The sequence below is a fragment of the Maniola jurtina genome, chromosome 10 (genome assembly GCF_905333055.1).
Source record: "Maniola jurtina chromosome 10, ilManJurt1.1, whole genome shotgun sequence".
NCBI lineage: Eukaryota > Metazoa > Arthropoda > Insecta > Lepidoptera > Nymphalidae > Maniola > Maniola jurtina.
This window is the reverse complement of record NC_060038.1, coordinates 3,618,502-3,645,330: the sequence shown is the minus strand read 5'-3', so window position 1 is coordinate 3,645,330 and position 26,829 is coordinate 3,618,502. Positions and strand designations below refer to the sequence as shown.

Genomic DNA, 26,829 nt, shown 5'->3' with positions numbered 1-26,829 from the left:
ATGTCTTTCAAGTATAACGAAGGTAATAAAAAGAGATATGGATGTCGAGGGTAACATCAGTTGTAAGGGTACCAAACTTTTATCGTGTCAAAAGTGTTTTTTCCAGCTATAAAGCGATGTATTTATGGGGAATTTATGTCTTTATGCCGATGAAATGCCTTGTAATATAAGACATGTATTACGCGTCTACACGTATCATCTCGGTGGATAACGTTGAAAATGTTTTATGGTCTACTAGATTAAGTCCGCGACTTCTTCTACGTGCATTAAGGTTGTTAAAAATCCCATGGGATATCTTTGATTTTCTGGTGTAAAAAGCCTATCTGTTAATTCAGGGTGTATAAGCTATTTCATTCCCAGTCAAATCGGTTCTTCATTGTGGCGTTAAGAAGTAACCAAAATCCAAACATCCCAACTTTCTCATTTGTAATATTATAGGATTTAGGTGCCCATGTCTTTCTTTTCTGTGATAAGCTCTAGGTATAGCTACTGTTTAGTTTAGTTTAGTCTACCTTTATACTTATAGGATAGTAGACTTAGTATAGTTAGTCCGCTATAGTGCATCTTTAAAAATTGGAATTCTCTGTTACTTTTTGATTATCAAAATATTAAAATGAACTTTTCTTCATAGAAGTTACTCTTTCTATTTTTAACCCCCGACCCAAAAAGAGGGGTGTTATAATTTTGACGTGTGTATCTGTGTATCTGTGTATTTGTGTATCTGTCTGTGGCATCATAGCTCCTAAACTAATGAACCGATTTTAATTTAATTTTTTTTACTTGAAAGGTGGCTTGATCGTGATTGTTCTTAGCTATAACTCAAGAAAATCGGTTCAGCCGTTTGAAAGTTATCAGCTCTTTTCTAGTTACTGTAACCTTCATTTGTCGGGGGTGTTATAAATTTTTAATTTACATTTGTTTCTACTTTGACAATGTAATTAATTCGCTAACTTCTTCTGATGTAATACAATAATAATCACAAATTTTAGTAATAAGCCCCCAATTTTTCATTTTTATTTAACGCTCAGCAATGTAAATGTGCGAGTTGTATAAAAAGGCGGTCAGTAGACTCAAGTTCACTCTTCTTCAAAAGTATTTTTTTAAAGAAGTCTCAAGTTGGAGGTCATTAAAAATAGATGAAAGGTGCGCTTTATCTTTTTCCCCTAATACGCCACTTTTCTAACATCGTCGTCAGCCATTGTTCGTCTCAAGGGCGACTTCCTCAATTTCAATCTTGACTTTGTATCTCCGTCATTGTGGCCGAAAGCGAACTTGAGCACGTTCCTTGTAAAGCCTTGCCTATACCAGGCCGGGCTCACTTGCACCCGTGGCCACAATCATTACTATGAGGTCTCATAATGCGCTTCGTCTTACCTAAGAGCACAAGCCAGTTTGCGCAGTTGAGCCCAAAAGTTGCTAAAGATTGGGCTGCGCAGTTCTCGGTCTTGGCTGTGCAGTTTTAACTACGCAGGCAAGACGGAGTGTGTAGCCGGTGATCGGGAGTGTTCTTAGCTATAATCCAAGAAAATCGGTTCTAGCCGTTTGAAAGTTATCAGCTCTTTTCTAGTTACTGTAACCTTCGCTTTTCGAGGGTGTTATAAATTTTTAATTTACACTTGTAATTAGATGCATCGCTATCTAATTGATATAATGTATCACACTAGCTTATGCTCGCGACTTCGTCTGCGTGGACTATTTTTTCAAACCCCCTAATTTACTTCGTTAGGTTTTAAATTTTCTAAAATCTTTTCTTTCTTAGCGTATGTCAACGTCATAATAGCTATCTGCATGCCAAATTTCAGCCCGATTCGTCTAGTAATTTGAGCTGTGAGTTTACATATCGGTCAGTCAGTCAGTCAGCCAGTCAGTTTTTCCTTTTGTATTATATAGATAAAAAACCTTTTGTTGGTTAAGGTCACATAGCTTTAGGCTCTAATATAATAGAATCGGTAAAGTTTGATCGATTTATGAAGAGCTTTTCTTGAGTTGTGGATGAGAAGGCATGTTTATATTTAGCTTGAAGAGTTGCCTTGTTGCCCTTTAGTACAAAATGGGCCGTCAATTAGTCAATTATTATAACGCTAAGTAACGATCACTTCAATATCAGTTATAAATATGAGTATATAATAATATTTCTGGGATATTTAATATTAAAGTAATAGGTATTATAAGCCTATAAAAATCTTTAAACAAAATTAGTTTTTAACCCCCGACCCAAAAAGAGGGGTGTTATAAGTTTGACGTGTGTATCTGTGTATCTGTCTGTGGCATCGTAGCTCCTAAACTAATGAACCGATTTTAATTTAGTTTTTTTTTTGTTTGAAAGGTGGCTTGATCGAGAGTGTTCTTAGCTATAATTCAAGAAAATCGGTTTAGCCGTTTGAAAGTTATCAGCTCTTTTCTAGTTATTACTGTAACCTTCACTTGTCGGGGGTGCTATAAATTTTTAATTTACACTTGTTATAAAATATAATAATATTTTAGCTTCTCTGAGATATTTAATATTAAAGTAATAGGTATTATAAGCCTATAGAAATCTTTAAACAAAATTAGTTTTTAACCCCCGACCCAAAAAGAGGGATGTTATAAGTTTGACGTGTGTATCTGTGTATCTGACTGTGGCATCGTAACTCCTAAACTAATGAACCGATTTTAATTTAGTTTTTTTTTGTTTGAAAGATGGCTTGATCGAGAGTGTTCATAGCTATAATCCAAGAAAATCGGTTCAGCCGTTTAAAAATTATCAGCTCTTTTCTAGTTCTTACTGTAACCTTCACTTGTCGGGGGTGTTATAAGTTTTTAATTTACACTTGTAAGTAAATAATGTTTATGGTTTGCTTATTATAAGTACCTTCCTATAGTATTTTGCCACAGAATATAGGTATATAAATAATGCTTTTGCTGTATAACAATACTTTTGCTTTTATTAATAGTACCTAATTTTTGAACTACAATCAGTCTATGAAACACTAATATTTGGAGTACTGTTTACTGTACATAGTAGATTTTCGTGTACTGCAATTAGTGATGATAAATTGTGATTAATGATGTTGACGGACAATTAGGCCGCCGGATGATTGCTATACCTATTTAGTACATTGTACAAGTAATATAAATAATTCGTTGATATAAATACGACATACACTAAAATAAAAAGTGCCGCTAGTGGTCCGCCCTCTATTCGGAAGGTCGGCGGTTCGATCCCGGGCACGTACTTGTAACTTTTATATTACGAGTTATGTGCGTTTTACACAAGTTTAAAAAATCGATTAAAAGTATGCTCCTGAAAAAAGCTTATTATACAATCGAAGATTATATAAATGACAAAAAAGCTTGGATTTAACTCGCTCCAGCAATACACGGGGCTGCAATTGCTTGTATAGTACAGTATGGCATATTATTGTAAATTGAATACTTGAGAAGAGCAACCGCCGAGTTTCTTGCTGGTTCTTCTCGGTAAGAACGCCATTCCGAACCAGTGGTAGATTATTTTGACGATTCAAAAGCACTTGTAATAGTTTAATTGAATAAAAATATTTTTTTGAATTTGAATTTAAACAATTAAATATCACGTGCTTTAACGTTGAAGGAAACATCGTGAGCACTCCTGCATGCTGTGAGAGTTCTCTATATTGTGTTCTCAAAGATGTGTAAAGTCTGCCAATTCGCGCATAGTCAGGTCTAAACCCTTTTCATCCTAAGAATAGACCTGTACTCAGTACTTAGTGGGCCTATAAAACTAAAGATTGAATAAAATGTTCTTCCTTTTACGATTATCTATACAAGGCTCGTTCATACTGCACTGCTTGCGCATTGCGCTCATTAGGTAATATCTAAGCTAAGCTAAGCCACGTTTTAGCTTGCGTCTAAACTATTAATTACACAAGTTCTGTCATAACATCTCCGGGTTTACTTTGAATCCGTCGGATGCGGTGAAGTTTTGCCTTCGAACAGGAATGTTATTTGAATGTTAGAACCTTTACGATGGAAATACTTAGTGGCGTACATAACTACCTACTTACTACCACTGCCTTTTATCAGCCTATGAAGGCTACGTTTTCCACAGTGAGCACCAACACAAGCACAGTTCACGTGAAACTTGTAACAAGACGAGGCTTCAGTATCGTAGGTAGGCTATAGAACGACTATAGTACGCAACAGCTTGAAATGACAATCGGGGAGTTGGGGGGGGGGGGGGGGGGGCTACCCGCAGGTCATCGCGTATCCCGCACCGGATTTTCGCGGTGGCTTTGCGGGTATTCGGGGCTTCCCTACTCCGATGGCCATCTAGTAGACGTTGCGTGAGAGCTTGGATGAAGCTTGATAAGCTTGAGAGCGATTAGCGGGACTGCAAATGTCCATCAAAACATTCAATACCCAGGCGCATAGCGCTTGCAGAATATTAATTTTATCCACATTTACAAGCCAGTTGATATTGGTTTCCCTACTACCTGTCCTTATTTTGAATTTATTACCAACCGATGTGCTACAGTGCTACCTGTGCATTCAAAAATTATTATATTGTAACAGCGACGATAGTACTATCATTTTATACACCAATGACTCCGCTTAAATGCATGTAAAACACAGTGTTTTGTATAAAACTGGCTTTAATTTTATCAGTTAGTATGTTTTTCACAAGGGTGGCTTCTATTCTTTATTTAATCTTTTCAGTTTAGTAATACAATTATATTATTTTCGTACAGTAGAGTTATTGGTAGGTGCTTATCTAAGGGTTTCTGTAATAAAGTATGTACACAAGGCAGTATCAGCTATAACAGTAACACAATCCGCAAGGAGTATTAGCTCTGCGCTGCGAGAAAGAAGTCGTGTGTAAAGGGTCTAATTGCTAATACAGCCAACAGCAATAACGACGTATGACAAAATGTTATTAGTTTGCGATCAGCGCTTTTGCCCCAGAACGCAATATTCCACCGCTTCATACTTCAGTGCATGTTGTGTTTGCAATAACACTGTTGATTTCTTTTATGCAATTGAAAAGTCGAGCGCTTAAAAATTATTATTGAATCTCACTAATAAAAGTTAAAAATATCTACTTTAAGCTACTGCCACAACTGCGCGTCGCGATTCAGGTGTAGTGAGCGCGCAAGTGTACATGGCACTATTAAATATCGTGGGAGGCGATTCGTAGTCGCTTTGGTCGCGCAGGTTCGGATGATACTTAATTACATACTCGACATCATGATCAATGGGAAATATTGATAAATTCCGTCCGGAAAAAGTTGTGGCAAAGTGTTTTGTCCAGTTCATACCTGCGTAATTATTCCGTAACGATTGAAAAGCTCTTAAAAACGAGTCAATCAGGTCTATCTTCTCATACAAAAGTGTTGACAAGCGGTCTACACTGTCAACACGACAGTTTTGTGCGAAATGACAGGTCGAGTCTGTCAATGGCAAAAAAATGTTATTTAAGAGGGCTCTATCTGTCACTCGTTTCCACTCGTTTCATACAATCGTAGTTCCAATTTCATTTGAATACTAAGCAACCAAAGTCCATGAAATTTTGCACATATATTCTAGAAACTAATATCTATGTCTGTGGTTTTCCAGATTTCTGTTAAAATATTCGGTTTCAAAGTTACGCGGTCTTAAAATTTTCATACAAATCTTTGAGCCCCTGTAATTTTAAAACTACATATTTTTAGAAAAATCTAAGACACCACAGACACAGATATTAGTTTCTAGAATATGTCTGCAAAATTTCATGGACTTTGGTTGCTTAACATTCAAATGAAATTGGAACTACGATTGTATGAAACGAGTAGAAACGAGTGACGGAGAGAGCCCTGTTAATTAGTCAACCGGGCTCAGTCAATCAGCCCGTTTGCCACCATTGCTAGACATGGCCTTCTCAAGAGCGCGTATCCGCCTTCCTCATTTACCCACTTCCCGCCACCTAGAGTCAGTCCAGCGCTCTGGACTCTATTTGCAACTCCGTTGGATTTGTCAACCCCGCTTATTGACTCTAAAAGGGCGGCTGTTTATCTGTTTGTATCTAAGTGCGTACCCAGACACTATTACAAACACAAAACTCGCTCGTTTGTGCGTACCCTAAGAATTCGTCTGTTTCATATCTGCAATAATACCTCTGATAGATCATAACAACTATTGATGCTTTCAAACGCTCCAACAGTTTTTGTCGAGATTTTTATTGGAAATTTAAGATAGATCTGAAATTTTTCGTACAATTCGTGTTACTTGCTATGCTCATCGACTTTTTCATTTTAAAAGCACTTATATTTTACTACAAAAATTACATTTTTGATCTGTTACTGAACATTAGAGATCGTTGAGATTCAGACAAAGACAGTGTGGCATTTTGCCTACTGAAACTACCTATCAAATTTTCCGATATAATTAAGTGAAAAATTTAATTAATTATATCGTATTTATTTTTAGCAAAGAGAGCCAGAAATAGACAAGGATGAAAAAGTTTCACTGGCTAGAAGAATATTGCTATAATCAAGGATTGAACAAATTCTTTATGTACTTCAGTAAAACTATCAAAGTGACCTCTTTTAATACTTCCATGTTACGCATTTTGTGTAAAAGCTCTGGTTTTTTCAAGTATAGACCCTAAATACTTACTTGTATTACTTTTGCATGAGGAAAAACAAAATAGAAGTTATAATTTAATTTAATCAAATTAGAAAACTATAATTTCAATTTAATTCTAAATTAGAAAACTATAATTTAATTTACTCCTAAATTTTTTCATGAACATCGAATGAAGTGGAACTTAGGGCAAAAACTAGTTCGTTATAAAAACTTGGTCTCGCTATTTAATGTCCATACCTACAGTTTTGCTTCCAACCTGAAACTTTTTGCGTTTTGGGACGTTAGCAGCAAAAGTTTAACAGTTAAATGAAATCACACCGTGAACTAATTCTATTTAGGCGAAATATACGATTAAAATTTCACGCGATTTCATTTGCTGCCAGTCCATTTTATACTAGAGGAAATGCAATTTGCAGCTAAAAATTGTATTTCACATTTGGGAAATTCGAGTAAAGCATGAAATGTGCGATGTGTCGATTTCCCTTAAGTGCGTTGAAATGTTGTAGTATATTTTTCTGCAATAATTGGAACTTTGAGTTATTGACATTACGAGTCCAAATGTCGTGAAATACTAGGTATATAAATGTAAAGTAAATCAGGTCAGGAAAAAATAGAGTATATAGCAAAAATTACACTTACCTTCAAATGATAAAATGAATAGCCTAACATACCTTTATTTTCATGATCAAAGTGAAATTAATATAAAAATACATTCCAATGCTAAAATTTTACGAACGTACCGATATCCAAATTTTTATACTTATTTTGGGGGCTACACTTGATATAAATCAAATGTACCCCCATGCAGTCTTGTCTGTCTTATCCCTCTTATGCACTACTGTGAAGCGTTCTTGAATTGCGCTGTCCGCTCATGCAACTTCGCTGACAAATGTGCGTTTAATTCAGGATACACTGAAACGGGAATGTCATAAAATTGCTTACGAGCTTATTAATTTGCGACGAAGTCCTCACATTTTTTGGGCAAAAAGCTCATAATATACAGGAGCGGACGCCATGACGAAAATAGCAAATAAGAAACGACCGGTGCGACTGCAGCTATGAATAAAGCCGGCATAAAGTAATATTCCAGGACAAGAGAGAGACAAAAATAGAAGTGCGCCAACAAATAATCCTGGAAGTCATATTGTCAGTGTAGTAACGTCCTTGACAAAAACAGTTAGAAGATAAAGCTGGCCTTTATTCCGCACAAAGAGTGGAACACCGAGCGTTATTAAATACAGAGTACAGACTGTGCTTGCTGTCCGTTCTCAGTATGTAGCAATATCTCAGGACATGCTTTTTCAGGGTTCCGTACTAAAAAGGGTAAAAACGGAGCCCTATTAATGTCAATCTGCTTTCTGTCTCTCCGTCTGTCTGTCCGCGTGTCACAGGTCTCTAGCACGTAGACGAAATGAGTTACAAAGCTGAAATTTTGGTATTTGGTGTAGAACGTTGACCTAACTAAAATAACTAACTTAAACTGAACTTTAACTAAATTAAATTCTTTTTCAGGGGCTCCCATACATGAAAAAGGAGCCGAATTTTTTTTGTCCTACCTTAACATGTAGAGTTTCATTGCTTAGAGCTCATTGAGTAGAGAACGATTATATTTTTTGATTTTGATTTTATTTTAAAAATATTATAACGAATTGGGTCAAACATGTCAGTTTTAGACCATTTTTGTGATGGGGGCTATTTCAAAAACTAAACTAGTTAGGAATATGCAATTTGGGTGTATTACTGTATTTAAACAACAAATCATGAAAACAGTTGTTTATAAACTAGTTTTACTGTGACCATAACAAACGAACATTTTTTGGGTCATGGTTTAGGCGATGTTCTAGCTCGGAAAAGAAATATTTCATACACCCAAAATATGATGTTCATAATTATGTACGGCACCCTAAAAGAGCGAGGCCCGACTCGCGCCTGACCGGTTTTTTAATGTATATGCCAAAAAGGTAATTTCGTATTGCGTTTTTGCTTGATGTGTTTTTGAAGAAAGACACAACATGGTACGCCTTTTTTTACGTTTTGCTTACATGTTTATTTGGTCACCGCACAGATGTGTAACAAAACATCAGTGCGCGTTATTGTGGAAACAGATCTCTATTCGCATTATGTTAAAGTTTAATTCACGTTGCTGATGCTGCATTTTATTACGTTTAATGCACGGATGCTGGAGATCAGTCATCATCATCATCATTTCAACCTATCGCTAATCTACAATTGAGCACGAATCTCATCTCAGAATCAGAAGAGCATATACTCTTCTGATTCTGAGATGAGATTAGTCACCATAGTCGCCATAATCCACCACCATGAACAAGTGGGGATTCGCAAACTTCATGTAACTTTTAGAACATCATGGAGAACTCTCAAGAAATATTTTCTTTCACCATTAAAAAGCATGTGACATACATGCCTATGTATTTAATTGCTTAAAGCGCACACATCTCCGAAAAGATAGATGTGCTCGCCCGGAATCGAACCGCAGACCGAAGGATAGGAGATCTACGTTATAATTTAGCGTAGGCTATAATTTTGTATTAATTGCCAAAAATCGAAGACACTCTCTATAATAGGTAGGTATTTTCCAAATAAAAGCAGAAACAATTTCTATTGCGAGCTTTAGAATTCAGTGGTCACACTACAAATATTTTCAAAGCGAAACTCAAATAAATTTCAAAGAAGAGAAAATCTGTATGGTAAGTTTCAAAGATCAAAACTCACTATACAATACCATACTTACTTAGTACCTACTATATAACTCTTTTCTGGCTACAGTTCGCTACAAAAGAGTTTCCTCCATACTTTTTACTGCACAGTAACTATTAAAGTTTTCATTCAACTGTTAGCATTTATATTAAAAGCACATTTTAACTTCGGTTGATACTTTTCTTGTGGTTTACTGTGAATTTTGTCTCTTATTTAACGAGAGGGATTGCTTTCAAATTGCATCCTACATAGCTTGCATTGTAAACTCGTATTTAATTTGAGTTTCATTCTGGTTTTGGGCTAGATGTTCATTTACTATTAAGTAGGTATCGCCTAAGTGATCGCAAGTAACGGCCGAAATTGTTAAACAATAGTGAATCGTCGATGGATTGATTAAAAATATTCAACAGAGACCTCTATTTCCTTAGCAGGTACATGTCTCAGGTTTCTTAAGGAAAGATGCGTTGAATCAGTTTTTTGATGTGCCCCGATTTAGCTCTTGTAATTGCCTGGATACCAAGGGGAGTGCTTTGATCTGATGTAGTAAATATTTCAAATATTGTACAAAGCTGTCGGTAACTACTTAGATGAGAGACTGTGCTTTCCTTTGTACTTTGTAAAACATTGACTTTTGCCGTCATTATTGAAATTCGTTAACGTTAGGTAATATAATTTTATTAATCATATTAATCCATACTTCTAAATATATAAAAGGGAAAACTGACTGACAGATCTATCAATGCACAGCTCAAAGTACTGGACGGTGTTAATATTATAACGGTGAAAGTGTGTGTGTGTGTGTGTGTATGTTTGTATATTTCTACTTTTTAACCTGGAAAATCAAAGAATTCCCACGGGATTTCGAAAAACCTAAATCCACGCGGATGAAGTCGCGGGCATTATCTAGTATTATAAATGCGAAAGTCTGCTAGCTTTTCACAGCCCAGCTCATCATCATCATCATCAACAACAACTAACCGTAAAACCAGGTCAGCTTCTTGAAATAACAAGTGCAAATTAAAAATTTATAACACCCCCGACAAGTGAAGGTTACAGTAACTCGAAAAGAGCTGATAACTTTCAAACTTCTGAACCGATTTTCTTGGATTATAGCTACGAACACTCTCAATCAAGCCACCTTTCAAACAAAAAAACTAAATTAAAATTGGTTCATTAGTTTAGGAGCTACGATGCCACAGACAGATACACAGATACACACGTCAAACTTATAACACCCCTCTTTTTGGGTCGGGGGTTAAAAAATGTTTTCATTCTTCTCAGACACGATTAAATAAATAGTTCAAGATTGTGAAGAAACTGCTTATCCGTTTGATTAAGATCACGATAATTGCAGGCCCCAGTGAAAGACCCTAAAAATGTTAGAAATAACGAAAAATGTTAGGCTATCAGTGACTTAAACAATTCCTTCGCAAAATTCAGCAAGCAATTTTCGTTTTATAGGCTTACATAAGTTTAATGTGGATTTATGGAGCACCGCTTTTCATCAGATGGCCAAGATTTATCTGAAACGGCTTCTGAATGGGAAAATCCTTTTATTTTCTCTCGTACCATCTGACACGTAATAAGAATTCCATTATGACGTGCTTAGGCTAGAACTGATTACAGATACCAGTTGCTATTGTATTCGATCCATCATCATCATGATCAACCTGTCGCCGGCTCACTACAGAGCACGGGTCTCCTCTCAGAGTGAGAAGGGTTTAGGCCACAGTCTATCACGCTGGCCAAGTGCGGATTGACAGCTTTGAGAACATTATAGAGAACTCTCAAGCATGTAGGTTTCCTCACGATGTTTTCCTTCACCGTTAAAGCAAGTGATATACCTATTTAATTTATTACATGTATTTCATTGGATATTAACTTTTTCGTATTTTGTGAATTTAATGGTAAAGCGCGATGAAGGCGCAACATCGATGAGGCGCAAGCATCAGCTAAGCTAGTACTTTCATACGAAATTCGTTCGTTCTAAAATATATTTTTTAACCCCCGACCCTAAAAGAGGGGTGCGTATCTGTGTATCTGTCTGTGGAATCGTATCTCCTAAACTAATGAACCGATTTTAATTTAGTTTATTTTTTTTTTGTTTGAAAGGTGGCTTGATCGAGAGTTTTCTTAGCTATAATCCAAGAAAATCGGTTCAGCCGTTTGAAAGTTATCACCTCTTTTCTAGTTACTGTAACCTTCACTTGTGGGGGGTGTTATACATTTTTAATTTACACTTGTCTATATTGTTGTTTTATAGTATCGGAATGGTGTCACCCTTTATTGGGGGTACAGACCGCTATGATAAGGCCTGCAGTTTTAATCAGCGTCTGATAATATGTGGTAGCGGGTTACAAGCGATAGATAGCCGCATGCTCGGTCACAAAGGCTCTAGTTAACCTTTTCTTAACTAGGTCACTTTACATTGAAATGCGACTGATTGGTAAGAAAATGTACATCTTTGCCCGCCATTTTATTGGTCTCCAATTTATATTGTGACGTATTTATTGGATTTTTTTGGTAGATTCATATACCTAATTAAGTAATAATTTTAATAATTTATGTACCGACATTGTAATTAAGGTTTATTTAATAGCTTAGTCACTACCCACTTGTTATTGTGACTATGTCACTCTGTTGGAGTTACAAACGTTTATATGTATAAAAATTAACGTTTGTCTCTCTGTTTGTTACGCGTTCGCGCATCGTCCATCCAATTATGTTGAAATTTAGTACATTTGTTGGTGGCACTTGCGTAAATGTTTTTAACATAGTAGTAGTGGTATCTATGTATTATATACATACATACGTTTACGTATTATTACAAAAAAAAATTAAAGTGGCTTTGCAATGCTTTCAGTGCATTAGGTAATAAAATTGTATATGTTTCAAGTTTCGTGACAACTGTTGTATCTATTGGTTTATCTGTGCTTATACTCAAATCTCTTAAGAATTTATCTATATTAAACTACTGTACCGGAGACCGTACATTCTCACCAAGCAACGATTCAGACGCGTCATATTTTCACTGCGCTTATGATTGCCGTCTCATACGGTCGTTAAAACAATGAATCGCCTTCGCCTTTACGAGCGTCATAAAACTGTGTAAAGAATAAAGATGTACGGTTCTTGTTTTTAAATTTCCTTCTGACATAAAAATAATGCTATGCGCACATTTACTTGCACCGGGTGCGATGCATGCGGTTTTCATGAGAGCTGAACTTGAAAACGCTTAATAGCATGATGGAGATTAGTTCACCGCGGCTTTACTAATAAATGTTACGACTGCAAGGAGTTTTGAATACAAGCATAGTATTTTACGAGCGATTAGCTCATGACCAGCTGTCAAAAAGCCGCGAAGATTTATCAAACGGTAATCAGTACAGTCATTTGGCGCTCGAAAAGGAGATTACCTAGAAAGTTTTCCAGGAGTTTTGAAAATCGTTGATTTTATAGATTTCAACCAAATGGCAGAAATAAATATGAAATCTTTGAAAATTAAGAAAGCGCGCACAGGCAGCAATTTTTACATACAATTTTGTATAACAAATCGAGATGGCTATTTGATTAGACGGTCGTAAAATATGATCGCCCGCGTGCGTCCTAGCCTTAAATTATTTCATAAATTTTCAAAAAAATTCATGAAATAAATTACATTTTGTGACAGGACACTATTGAATTTATTCGCTGGTAGGTTATAGGTATGACTGGTTTTCATAAGATTTCCAGTAGGTACTTTTGGCATTATGCATTTTTGGCATTGTGCCACTAAACTGCATATGGATGGGCGGGACTCATTAGATGAAGCGTGTGAGGATCAGGCAAATGTACGATCAGCTTTAAAAATAAAGATGCGCGATTCTTGTTTTAAAATTTCCTACTGACATAAAAATAAGGAATATAAAATATTGCAAGCATAAAACTTGCTCGAGCTCAATTTAAAACTTGGCTGTTGCTTGTTAGTACCTACCTTAGATACTAAACTTTTCTTAGGCTTTGAACGATCCTAATGAAATCTGATTTCTCATAAGCTGCCTTCTGTGAAATCGTTACTTGAAATTCAAATCAACCGTATTTTTTCCTGAGAGATCAAATTTCCGTAGTTACAGTTTTTAGTACCTATTCCAATAATAATTTAGTCTAGTTGATTTGTCTTTATTAATTGGACCAGTTTTGTGCGTTCGTTTCAAATGTAAATTGGTAAATAATTTACCGCATATTTCTAAAAATGTACAACACCTACATATTTAAGTAGAGTGGTCAATTTAAAAGTTCTCAGCACAAAGACTTTTTCATGAAAATTATAAAATCAGGTAGTAAGTATGCAGATTAATGTATTCTGTTGAGTATGTCTTGAATATAAAATGGGTATTTCTTTTTAATACTACGTCGTTACTTAGTGTAAAGCACACTGGGGACATTTTGTCTTAAAACTTTTTCTCTTGTCTTACTTGCTTACATCTTATCGTACGGGGGACTAATTTAAAAAGGTCGAATTTGGACCCGGCTCCGGTGGGTCTAATTCAAAATCTTATCTTAACTCATTATATGTCTCCTTGTTGAGGGTCGTGACCCTTTTTCATTTATGGTAGAGGTTTCTTGGGATGAATACTGTATTTCCCGGATACTTCCACGTACGGCTCGAGTGAGTACAGAATTTCGATGAATTTTCGTGTTTTTTAACGATCCAAGTTAGTGATAATCACTAACTACGGACTAATAACTACGGATCTACGGCTAAACATACTGACCTACTTTTTAAGAACTGGAGGAGTTAAGAAAAGGAAAAGGCTGAACTCGGACCTCTGAAGCCGAACTACCCATCTATTTACAAACATAAATCAACGTTGCTTAGTAAGCGCAATCAACTTATTTGCTCTATAACATATTGGCCATTTGTCTTTACACATATTTCATCCAGGTATTTATCAAATACAAGTTACGAAACCACGGTAAGCTCGTGTATCCTGTAATCCTGCGACTGTCGAGCCAAATGTTAGCGCTCGGATTATAAGCATTACCTTCGTTTATCTGTGCTGAATCTAGGTGTCACACGCTGTGACATATTTGGGCACTGCGGGCTTACCCTATAACCTCTGAGCCTGAGTTAATCCATAACGTTTATATCATATGCAACTAAGCCAAAGTCCTAACTTTAATAAGGCTCAATAGCTCAACCGTTTACAAAATGGACTGAGATGCGAAACGTCTTAAGTAAAGGCAAGGCCACAAATATAGCGGGTATTCAGCGCTCGTTATTTTTAACCCCCGACCCAAAAAGAGGGGTGTTATAAGTTTGACGTGTGTATCTGTGTATCTGTCTGTGGCAACGTAGCGCCTAAACGAATGAAACGATTTTAATTTAGTTTTTTTTTTGAAAGGTGGCTTGATCGAGAATGTTCTTATGGTATCTGAACTGCGTTCCAAATACTATGATATATTATACGAGCATAGATCTGCTTTGATTCTGTGACATGGGCAAATGCGAGTAACATCATTGTGGTTGCACCAAGTCAGTAGCTAAATTCCCGAGTCATTCAAACAACGTCATGAACGCAGGGAGAGAGATGCGCACAGACAGCATCATGTCCATCCAGGTGATTTCATTGATCTAATTTTTAATTCTTTATTTATTTATTAACCCCCGACCCAAAAAAGGGGTGTTGTAAGTTTGACGTGTGTATCTGTGTATCTGTCTGTGGCATCGTAGCGCCTAAACGAATGAACCGATTTTAATTTAGTTTTTTTTTGTTTGAAAGGTGGCTTGATCGAGAGTGTTCGAGTAGCTATAATCCAAAAAAATTGGTTCAGCCATTTAAAAGTTATCAGCTCTTTTCTAGTTTTCTTGTAGAAAAGAAGGTTAACTAACCGTTAGGTTCATAATATTATGTCAATTGACAAATGTCAAGCTGTCAAGATGGACGTTGCCTAGATACATAATTATTTATTTGAAAATGATGTTTTTGGAAACTCAGATACTTTGGAATAGCTATAATCCTAGAAAATCAGTTCAGCCGTTTGAAAGTTAGCAGCTCTTTTCTAGTTACTGTAACCTTCACTTGTCGGGGTGTCATTAACTTTTAATTTACACTTGTAGTCCAGTGCTTGAATGCAGTCACATTTGCCGGCAAACAAGTGATAATGTAATTTCAATTGGAGCACGCTTGCCTAGAAGATGCTTATTCACTCTTGATTTGAAGGTACTTATGCTGTAAGTGGAGGGGAAAACAGAGACTGGAAAGGCATCCCATAATATTCTAGCGGTGTAGATTTAGAAACAAGGAAGCAAATCAACTATGTACATTTTCGTGTTATGTTGACTATGTAGAGATGTTGCCATAGGCATTTTAAAATAAATGCTGGCATACACTAGCATTGAATCAAAATTTTACTGGTTTTATGACATTCACCTATGTGTAAAACTCACTATTACTTATTAGGATGGGTTTATTTTCATAGCTTAACTTATTTGTACAAGTGGTAAACGGCTTAGTTAGCTTTAAAAATACAAATACGAACCGATTTATCCACGAAGGAATATTAGCACAGTTCTGAAAATAAAACAACGCCTTAAAATAATGTACGTATAACAGGTTTTGTTTAATATCGGTTTTTATTGCGGAAAATAAATTGGACCTATTGCATTTTTACGACTTTGAGAATCGAGCAATCAACCAGAAAGCTCTCATCTCGGATATAATTTACCGGCAAATAATATTGAGAGGGTTTCTACTACCGTTAAAATAAACAAGCTCAGCTTCTTAGGAAATGATTTTGTTAAGAAACTGAACTGTAAGTTGTGCCATATTTGATTTCAAATTTAAGTCCTGTTGAGCCACATGACGACGCGAAATGAATTGTTAACTTGCTACTGGCATTTAGTACACTGACACATTGCACGCAGGATTATTTTACGACATTGAGGTAAAGTCATACATATAATATGTTAAAATGTAGTTACGTTACATACGTATATATAAAGTGAAAATTTAAAACTACGGCACTTTAATCACATTTTTATAATACTATCTCTGCTACTCTCGTGTGTTTTGAATATGAACGTAACCTGTTCATCGTATGTTTTTGCATGAAGGCGTTAATTGTGTCGAATGCTTTGGTGTGCTAAAACTATTAACAGTTATTAATATTTAAGTGAAATTGGAACTACGTTTGTATGGAGCGAGTGACGGAGAGATCCCTCTTAAGTATGTTGTTAATGTCACGCGACTAATAATACAAATCTACGCTAGTTTGGCCTCACCCTAAAAGAAATGTTTCACAACAGAAAAACCCTATTTGTTTTTTAAATTAATATAATTTCTGTACAGAGCATAAATGTCCTTTGAGAGTAATTTAATAAAATTTAATCTAGACTAAGTCCTTTACATTAAACCTAACCTAATTGTTGAAGTTTTGTTTTGAATGAAAAAAAATTATTGCGTTGTTAGTTGCTTTACAAGTAAAATGGATAACGGACCATTTTATCTGGCAACGTTCAATTATGGTTGTACAAAACTTGAATAAAGAAATTTTTGCTACCCTATGACCACGGTAATATTATCTATACAGTATTCTAACTCGGCCGTATTTTTGAAATAGATACCTACAGTTGCGCGGTACGTAAACATGCGGTAGGGCTGCCCGCCTCCAGCAGTTTAATTACACTTGCCTACTTTGTGTTTCCATCTAGTTTTGTGATTGTAAATATACTTACTTTTTTTATATAAACAAATAAAATACTTTGTGAATTGCATAGGAAATGTTCAATAAAAATGCGTGTTGTTTTTTGATTGGTAGATTTAATTAAAAAACCATGTTTATGATTGAATAACAAATCGGTCTTATACATTTGAGACCGAAAAATATTTGCGCCTCGACTGAGACGTAGGAAATTAAACGAACTTTACGAATTATTTAAAGTTTAAAAAATCCGCATTCTAGTATAAAGCTTTTAATTAAAAATTGTTTTGGGAAACATGGACAAGATGGAGAAAAATGAATATCTTTCCTACCTACAGCTACTTTACAATTTATATATTTGGTTTTAAATGAAGTTCGGAATATTTTCTCCATTTTTTCTATATATTCCACAAAATCATCGCTGGGTACAATCAAAAAATTTGCGAATTAATCTTATTGTAGTCCCGGTACCTTAAATAACGACATTCTGAGCTGAAATTGTGGCTTCTTTGATAGGGTTTCACATACAACGAAAAAATCGCGCGGTTATTGTTAGAAAAACAAAACACCGCCCGTTCGTCACCGCGGCACAGTCGCGACTGTCTGCGTGTCGAGCGCCTGCCGACATCGAGGTGCGTAGGTATAGCTCGCGTTTCGTCCGTTTGTATGAAGTTGGAATACTGATACATAATATTACCGTGCTATGACTGTTTGCTGCTTTATTAATATTGTTTCGTCCCTATATTTGAATACAACGTTAGATATACATAATGAAAATACAGTAAATATTTTTATGTAAAAGAGACCATGTAGTGAATATTAATACAGTTTTTCTGAGCATAAAGAAAATTTTAGAAGGTTAGGCAAAATATGTAAATAAGGCCCCTAGGCCATAAAATTTCAAACTTGGCTAATTTCGTACCTTTCAAATGTTTCAACATTTGAATAGTCAAAATATTTTTTAGTACAAAATTTCTCTCCGTCCAGGGCACGCTGGCCGAGATTGCCTCAGGGATTTCAATCCAAACGTGACCAAAATATTTGTATTACGTATTTTCTTCACTCAAATAGCAAAGTTAATGTAAAATATTACTTCAGGACGAACAAAATCTTATATATTATAGGGAGTTGAACGCAGAAAAAATTAAATCATTAGCTTGCGTCTGGCACTTTACTTTTTCAACTAATACTCCTTGAAATCACTTTCTCACTTGCAAAGAGATTTACTCTATAAGGCCCGATTTCCATCTAACTGGAGCGGAGAGGAGATGACGCGTCCGGTCGACCAATCAGATTTTTAAAAGATTTTGTATGACAAATTTTTTCATGTCATCTAAGTACTAAGAATCTATGTATCTACGTTTACGTCCTGTTTAATATTTTCGAAAGAATATCAGACTCTCGAGAATCCCACGTCTGCCAAACTGGTTTTTGTGTAGGTACATAAATGATTATAAAAAATGTGTACCAGGTACGAGCAACTCCTTTATTTTATTTTATTTATTAGGTTAAACAAACAGTAGCATGCAGAGCTTTTAAAAACCTTTAGGACACCTTTCACTTTAAAATGTTTTAGAAACTTATTTTGAAAATCCTTGCCACCTTGTTTACTATAACCACGAGCTTTATGCTTATCGATTTCAACGACGGGCTAACGACAGTTAGGGAACTTCTGATCACTCGTCGAAGCTTCGACATCACGGGCAGGTGTCAAATGTTAGTACATTTGACGCAGATTGCCCTTAAGTAGCCCTATTTTTTAACCCCCGACCCAAAAAGAGGGGTGTTATAAGTTTGACGTGTGTATCTGTGTATCTGTGTGTCTGTGTATCTGTGTATCTGTGTATCTGTGTATCTGTGTATCTGTGTATCTGTCTGTGGCATCGTAGCGCCTAAACGAATGAACCGATTTTAATTTAGTTTTTTTTGTTTGAAAGGTGGCTTGATCGAGAGTGTTCTTAGCTATAATCTAAAAAAATTGGTTCAGCCGTTTAAGAGTTATCAGCTCTTTTCTAGTTTTCTTGTAGAAAAGAAGGTTAGATAACCGTTAGGTTCATAATATTATGTCAATAGACAAATGTCAAGCTGTCAAGATGGACGTTGCCTAAATACATAATTATTTATTTGAAAATGATGTTTTGGAAAACTCAGATACTTTGGATCGTCGGGGGTGTTATAAATTTTTAATTTACACTTGTCTTTGATTTTACGTCACCATAGCATAATATTTGATATATCGTCGATCCAGGATCTAATCGAGAGTTCCCTCACTCCAGTTCACTCTGACGACGAGCTAAATTGCCACAACTCACTGACTTCTGAATTATCATATTGAACGAACCTACTTATTCATGTACGATTAAGTTGACATTGCTGTCGACGAAAATAGCCCACAGCCGGAATATGTCACGCCGAAATAGCACATACTAGATTCAGTTTAGATAAATGAAGTTAATACCCCTTAATGCCGGGGCTAACATTTGCCGAACTGAGAATTACGAGTATAATGATTTTTAACCCCCGACCCAAAAAGAGGGGTGTTATAAGTTTGACATGTGTATCTGAGTATCTGTCTGTGGCATCGTAGCTCCTAAACTAATGAACCGATTTTAATTTAGTTTGTTTTTGTTTGAAAGGTGGCTTGATTCAGAGTGTTCTTAGCTATAGTCCAAGAAAATCGGTTCAGCCGTTTGAAAATTATTATCAGCTCTTTTCTAGTTACTGTAACCTTCACTTGTCGGGGGAGTGTTAAATTTTTAATTTACACTTGTAGTAGTGTGAGCTTGCATATTTTAAAGGCATTTCCAAGGATTTTTAATCGCCAAAATAACATTTAACTATGAAATATAGCAGTGTAAACTGTGCAAATTTGTATTGGATGCCTGTTACATTAATTGATTGTCAGTTGATTCTTTATTTGGCGATTAACAGGGCTCTCTCCGTCACTCGTTTCATAAAATCGTAATTCCAATTTCATTTGAATATTAAGCAACCAAAGTCCATGAAATTTTGCAGACATATTCTAGAAACTAATATCTGTGTCTGTGGTGTTTTAGATTTTTCTTAAAATATGTAGTTTTAAAATTACGGGGGCTCCAAGATTTGTATGAAAATTTTTAAGACCGCATAACTTTGAAACCGAATATTTTAACAGAAATCTGGAAAACCACAGACATAGATATTACTTTCTAGAATATGTCTGCAAAATTTCATGGACTTAGGTTGCTTAATATTCAAATGAAATTGGAACTACTATTGTATGAAACGAGTGGAAACGAGTGACGGAGAGAGCCCTCTTAAAAAAATTGTCCTGGAATGCCGATTTTTAAAATTTTGCCAATCGTCAGATAATGTTTTACTCAGTGATAGTAGCACTTACCTGGTTTAACGGAGGAGTAAGATGTTTTGACTTTTTGTACTGAATCAGTCTTTATTCGGCAGTTTTTTTGTCGATTGAAAAATCAGTCGTGAATGTATTAAAATCCATACTATCCATACTAATATTATTAATCCGAAAATTTGTCAGTCTGTCTGTCCGCTAGCTTTTCACGATTTTACAGCTTAGCCGGTTTTGATAAAATTTAAAATTTGGTCCCGGGGACGGACATAAGCTACTTTTGATCCCCGAAAATCAAAGATTTCTTTCGGGATTTTTAAAGGCCCACCCGTTTAATCGATTTATATGAAATTTGGTACAGAGATAACTTAGGTCCCGGGAATTGACATAGGCAACTTTTTATCCCGACACGGGATTTTTAATAAACCTAAGTCCATGCAGACGAAGTCGCACGCATCATCTAGTAATGTAATAATCTTTAATCAGTAAGGTAGAAAATCATGTTTTAAAGTTTCCCTTTAATTTAGAAATCTAGAGCATCTTGGAAAAATTTCTTCGATCCTTGTAAAAAACGTTGTGAACGTAGACTTTGCTTTCAAAGTACACGTTCTTTTAAAACTCAACTCTTACTAAAAAGTCAACTTCTTGCTCGTTAATCTAGAAATTTTCCACATAATTGTATTAAAATGTAACCGCGTTCATAATCTAGAAATTCTGGCGGAAAACTCTACTCGTGAATATAAAAGTTTAAAAACTATGGTCACAATTTTTACATCGAAAAAACTCGACAAGTAAATTATAAACTCCGTGGGAAAGTTAAATTAATCCTTTGTAGGGAGGAAGCTTAAGAGCGAATTGACTGAATTACCAATCGCCAACAGCTTCAAGTTAAGAAGTTGAGCAGCTAATGCGAGTAAAGGTTTTAAATTGAGCTGCGCTCAGCTTTATGCTTGCTTGTATGTTTTATGACGTAGGTATATTTACACTAGCTCACCGGAAAAATTCATCAAAACTGAACTTTCGCTGTCTCATATCAGAAATGAACATCGGTATTGTCAAAGACATGTAGGTTATCAGGGGCTGATTGAAACCGTCGACGAATCACACGAGCACATTGGAAACACTGAATGAGGAGTGACACATTTCCAATTTCCAAACACGAACCAATGACAGTTTCATACTCCAACTTACTATTAGTAAAGGTCGAATACCACGAGATGTCTCGTAACAGGTATTTATCAATAACTAAAAATGTGTATAGCGGAAGCAGGAGTTGGAGGCATCGGTTGCATCGAAAAAATATTGAGAAGCAAAGGGATGGCTCGACACGACGTGACTTCAGCTAATGCATATTTTTTTATAACTATATGGCTTGCGCCTGACTGCAATCATATCAAACTGTAAAAGATGTCAGATAGTGTATCCTAAATCTATGTGGAGCGTGCTTGCCTAGAAGGTGCCTATTATTAACTCTACTTTTGAAGACACCAATATTATAACTAGCGCGGAAAACGCAAGCCGGAAGGGCAATCCATATTCTAGGAGTGTGAATTAGAAACGAGGAAGCAAATCACTATCAATGGCGCCTTTAATCATTATAATGATTAAAAATAGAATGTACCCTATGAGCTTAAGCAAAAAAAAACATGTAATTGCAAAACATAAAAATTGTACAATGTTTTTTTAAATGACGCAGCTGGGCAATAAATTGCATCGTCGCTTTAAATTACTTTGATATATGGGTGCAAATAAAAATGTACACCATGCTGTCCCATCATCATCATGGTTTAGTGGGTATTCCGGTCGCCTCTCGGCCGGCGAGTCCCACATACCCTCCCTCAGCTGGCTGGCTGCCTCACGGCTGGCTGGCTAGCTTCCGGGGGGGATGCGTAAATGCATTCCCCAGCGTCAACAAAAAAAAAAAAAAAAAAAAAAGTGTCAATTGACAAATGTCAAGCTTGAACGTTGCCTAGATATACATAATTATTTATTTGAAAATGATTTGTCGGGGGTGTTGAAAATTTTTAATTTACACTTGTAACCTTTCAGTTTCGCGTACCTATCACGTATCTATTATTTAAATCTATATGGTATATTCTTTTTACAAGTATAAATTAAAAATTTATAACACCCCCGACAAGTGAAGGTTACAGCAACTAGAAAAGAGGTAATAACTTTCAAACGGCTGAACCGATTTTATTAGGTTATAGGTTAGAACACTCTCGATCAAGCCACCTTTCAAACAAAAAAAATTAATTAAAATCGGTTCATTAGTTTAAGAGCTACGGTGCCACAGACAAATACACAGATACACACATCAAACTTATAACACCCCTCTTTTTGGGTCTGGGGTTAATAATAAGACCATGAAATGTGTTACGTTAGTACTATTATATATTCTGTAATGTAAGTAATTTTTTTGACATAACTAATAAAGGAACTTCCCTTCCCATACCTACGTGTAACATAGATGGAAGTGTCTTCTATTGCCCACGACACACAATATTTTGTTATTAGTATTATGGTTCATGTAAAAAAAAATTAGCCCCAATACGACTAATTGCAAATTCATGATAAGCTAATTAAAAGTATAATATTAGACCTGACATTTTTAAGCGCCTATAAAGGAGGCCTAAGTAAATTATGTAAGTTTGAAACTGGTGTCTAAGGATCTAGTATAATCTGACATAAACTGTTTTTAAAAACTTTTGTATTTTGCGGAATCTTGTATTGGCGTCACTCAGAAAAGCAGGTATTATTTAAATATTTTTATCGAATTATTGGAATGTCCTCTCCAAAACCAACACAAAAAAACACAAGTTTAATGTGTAAGGTTATCCGAGAGTTTTAATCTAAACAAACTAATGCCAAAATAAATAATTTAATTAGAGCGTGATTGCTATCACAGCGTCTAATTATTCAGTTCACAATCCAAATACCGAAAATATGCGATATCGCTCCGAATCTCGGAAGGAGACTGAACTAAAACCTTCAAAACACCCGTATTTATGCAAGTTCAATCTTGTTGGCCTCCTAGTAACAGATTGTATGACATCGAATGAGCCAAATATCGATTTTACCAAACTACCTTCATCAGCTAAATTAATAATTTTATATTATTTTTGACAACTCAAATCAACTTTTTAAAAATAACCTTACAGTTCGGCCGTCCTGAATTGAACACGCCCTCGTGTTTCTAAATAATCTTGTCATGTCAGTCGCGGGCTTCCTTGCCCTAAGTCAAATCCAAATCATGGGCTATCCTGCCCTCCGTCAAATCATTAAAACCTACCCCTGAACTGCCGAACTCTCAGTTTTAATATCAAGTCAACAATAAATCCAAACGACTAACTTCTCATTCGATGTATACAAAATCTGAACCACTCATTGCAAATTACTTTCCAATTCACAAAACACTAAATTATTAAAAAAAAAAACTAAAAATTTTAATCACCAAATCAAACTCAATAAAAATTTTAATCAAATGTGGGTTGTTTACAAAAAGATACCAAAGCGAAATTAAGACAACGTGAGACACATCCCACTTCTGAATTATTGGCGTCACTCAGAAAAGCAGGTATTATTTAAATATTTTTATCGAATTATTGGAATGTCCTCTCCAAAACCAACACAAAAAAAAACACAAGTTTAATGTGTAAGGTTATCCGAGAGTTTTAATCTAAACAAACTAATGCCAAAATAAATAATTTAATTAGAGCGTGATTGCTATCACAGCGTCTAATTATTCAGTTCACAATCCAAATACCGAAAATATGCGATATCGCTCCGAATCTCAGAAGGAGACTGAACTAAAACCTTCAAAACACCCGTATTTATGCAAGTTCAATCTTGTTGGCCTCCTAGTAACAGATTGTATGACATCGAATGAGCCAAATATCGATTTTACCAAACTACCTTCATCAGCTAAATTAATAATTTTATATTATTTTTGACAACTCAAATCAACTTTTTAAAAATAACCTTACACTTGTCATAGTTAAGAGGGGTCTCTCCGTCACTCGCTTCATACAAATGTAGTTCCAATTTCATTTGAATATTAAGCAACCAAAGTCCATGAAATTTTGCAGACATATTCTAGAAACTAATATCTATGTCTGTGGTTTTCCAGATTTCTGTTAAAATATTCGGTTTCAAAGTTACGCGGTCTTAAAAAATTACATACAAATCTTTGAGCCCCTGTAATTTTAAAACTACATATTTTTAGAAAAATCTAAAACACCACAGACACAGATATTAGTTTCTAGAATATGTCTGCAAAATTTCATGGACTTTGGTTACTTAATCTATACTAATAAATAAAATTGGAGTGTCTGTCTGTAATTTCGAAATAACTACCTCATATTAAGCTCATATGGTTATTTGAACGATACCAACACTGAATCACACGTTTTTAAAATTTTTGTCTGTCTGTCTGTCTGTCTGTCTGTCTGTCTGTCTGTCTGTCTGTTTGAAAAGGCTAATCTTCGGAACGGCTGGACCGATTTTGACGGGGTTTTCACAGACAAGTAGAGAATTGACCAGGGAGTAACATATGCTACTTTTTTAACCGACTTTCAAAAAGGGAGTTGTGTTTTTCTACCTATGTACACCGAAATCTCCGAGATTTCTGAACCGATTTGCGTCATTTCTTTTTTAATCGATAGAGGAACTTCGCGACATTATTTCATAAAAAATTTGGAGTCCAACTCCTCAATCCTGATGCTGCAGGGGATCTGACCAATCCACGCGGGCGAAGCTGCGGGCATCAGCTAGTATTCAAATGAAATTGGAACTACGATTGCATGAAGCGAGTGACGGAGAGAGCCCTGTTAAGTGGACGTACCGGGTCTGTCGTAACCAACGCTAGAATTAATTTACTTTTGCTAACGTTTATTCGTGTTAAAAGCTTATAGTAACAGCCTTACGGTATTTGTGCACTCATTCATATTCAATTCGTATTTGTTTTCGTAAAAATACGATTCAAAGTTGCCGCCATACAAACCGTACGTATGCGTGTGCACTCATTCGTATTTTTACGATTCGTATTTGATCGATTTTTGACAAAAAGAATACGGATCTTATTTTTACGAAAACGAATGCGACTTGAATACGAAAGAGTGCACAAACGCCCTTCTAGATCTTTGTACTTAGTACGTCGTCGTCATCGACCGATAGACGTCTACTGCTATTCATTGGTACTTCGCCACGCCACGGTTTTGCTCCAACTGAATACAGGGGTTCCGTTTGATGCCTACTCCTATGTTGTCATCCTTCTACCTTGTGGAAGGTTTGCCAACGTTGTGCCTTCTGATGCAAGTACCCCATTCCAGCCAATTGGGACTCCTAAAGGTCGTCGCACATTACACAAACTTGTGAAGTCGAAGTGAAGTCTGCGTTTAGTTTATACTATGTGCAAAGACCTTGTGTAAGGCCTGGCATGACGACCCCACACCCATTACACTGTCAGTTATGTAACTGAATAATAAAACCGTTATTGATAACTAATAATTAATGTCAGTATGGTTCGTTTAATTTTTAATCAGCGTTTCAGTATTCATGGATGGAGACGTAAACCTAAGGTACTATTTATTATATAGTGTTAATCGCATTATACCTTAGAAAGCTATTTAGTAACGTCGCCTGTGATCGGTTAGGCCCTAATAGGTATTATTAAAGGTCAGATAGCAACAGGGTTAACATAGAGGTTATTTAGAATCTTCTCTGGTGCAGTGGTAACCGCTGTGGTCTAATAAGTGAAAGGGATCCGATTCCCGGCAGGAGTTTCGATTTTCATAATTTCTAAATTTCTGGTCTGGTGTGGTGGGAGGCTTCGGCCGTGGCTAGTTACAACTGGCAAAGCGGTGCCGCCAAACGATTTAGTGTCCCGGTACGATGCCGTGTAGAAACCAAAGAGGTGTGGGTTTAATGAAACTGTCATATCCCTTCCACGTTAGCCCGTTTCCACCTTAAACTGCATCATCACTTACCACCAGGTGAGATTGCAGTCAAGGGCTAACTTGTGTCTGACTAAAAAAAGGTCATGTTCCTCTTTTCTGAGGGTCTTGACCCCTTTCATTACTCACATAATGATAAGGGGGTTGTCTTGGAATAAAAATGCGAGTCAGTTCCCAGATCCTTCCGCATAAGTATGATGTGACTAAAGAGTAATTTGGATACTAAGGTTTAATTTTATTAATAACAGGTATTAATGAACTACTACTGTGTATTCACTACAAGTACGTTACCCTTGTTGTCTATAGGATGCTTCAGATTAACAAAATTTTTAAATTTCTGAACTCCAATAAAAATCTCTGTATGGAAATGGCTTTTAACTTTCACAGGAATATCTTCTTAAAAAATCTCGTTGCATAGTAGAGTTCGCTGTCAGTTTACAAAAAGAACAATACATTTTTAAAAGAGAAAATCTGCAGATAGAGAGTGAACTTGATAAGAGGTCCATAGGGATGCAATATGCGTCCTTTCAGCGCCAAAGCTTTCAGCTTAGTCGATTC

The 26,829-nt window shown here is 35.9% G+C and overlaps 1 protein-coding gene and 1 long non-coding RNA gene across 5 annotated transcripts in view; one reads left to right on the top strand and one right to left on the bottom strand.

The window, feature by feature from the left end:
* Positions 1-26,829, top strand: part of LOC123868991 (peripheral plasma membrane protein CASK) — a 322,984-nt gene that overhangs the window by 203,712 nt on the left and 92,443 nt on the right. The gene's annotated exons all lie outside the window — the stretch shown is intronic.
* LOC123869002 lies at positions 1,769-26,543 on the bottom strand. 2 transcript variants are annotated; one of them, XR_006796790.1, is made up of 4 exons: positions 26,532-26,543; positions 19,196-19,273; positions 17,678-17,687; positions 1,769-1,780 (listed from the first exon to the last, which is right to left on the bottom strand). It is a non-coding gene; the product is annotated as an uncharacterized LOC123869002 (long non-coding RNA). The 2 variants fall into 2 exon arrangements; XR_006796789.1 differs by lacking the exons at positions 1,769-1,780; positions 17,678-17,687 and having other exon boundaries at positions 19,178-19,273.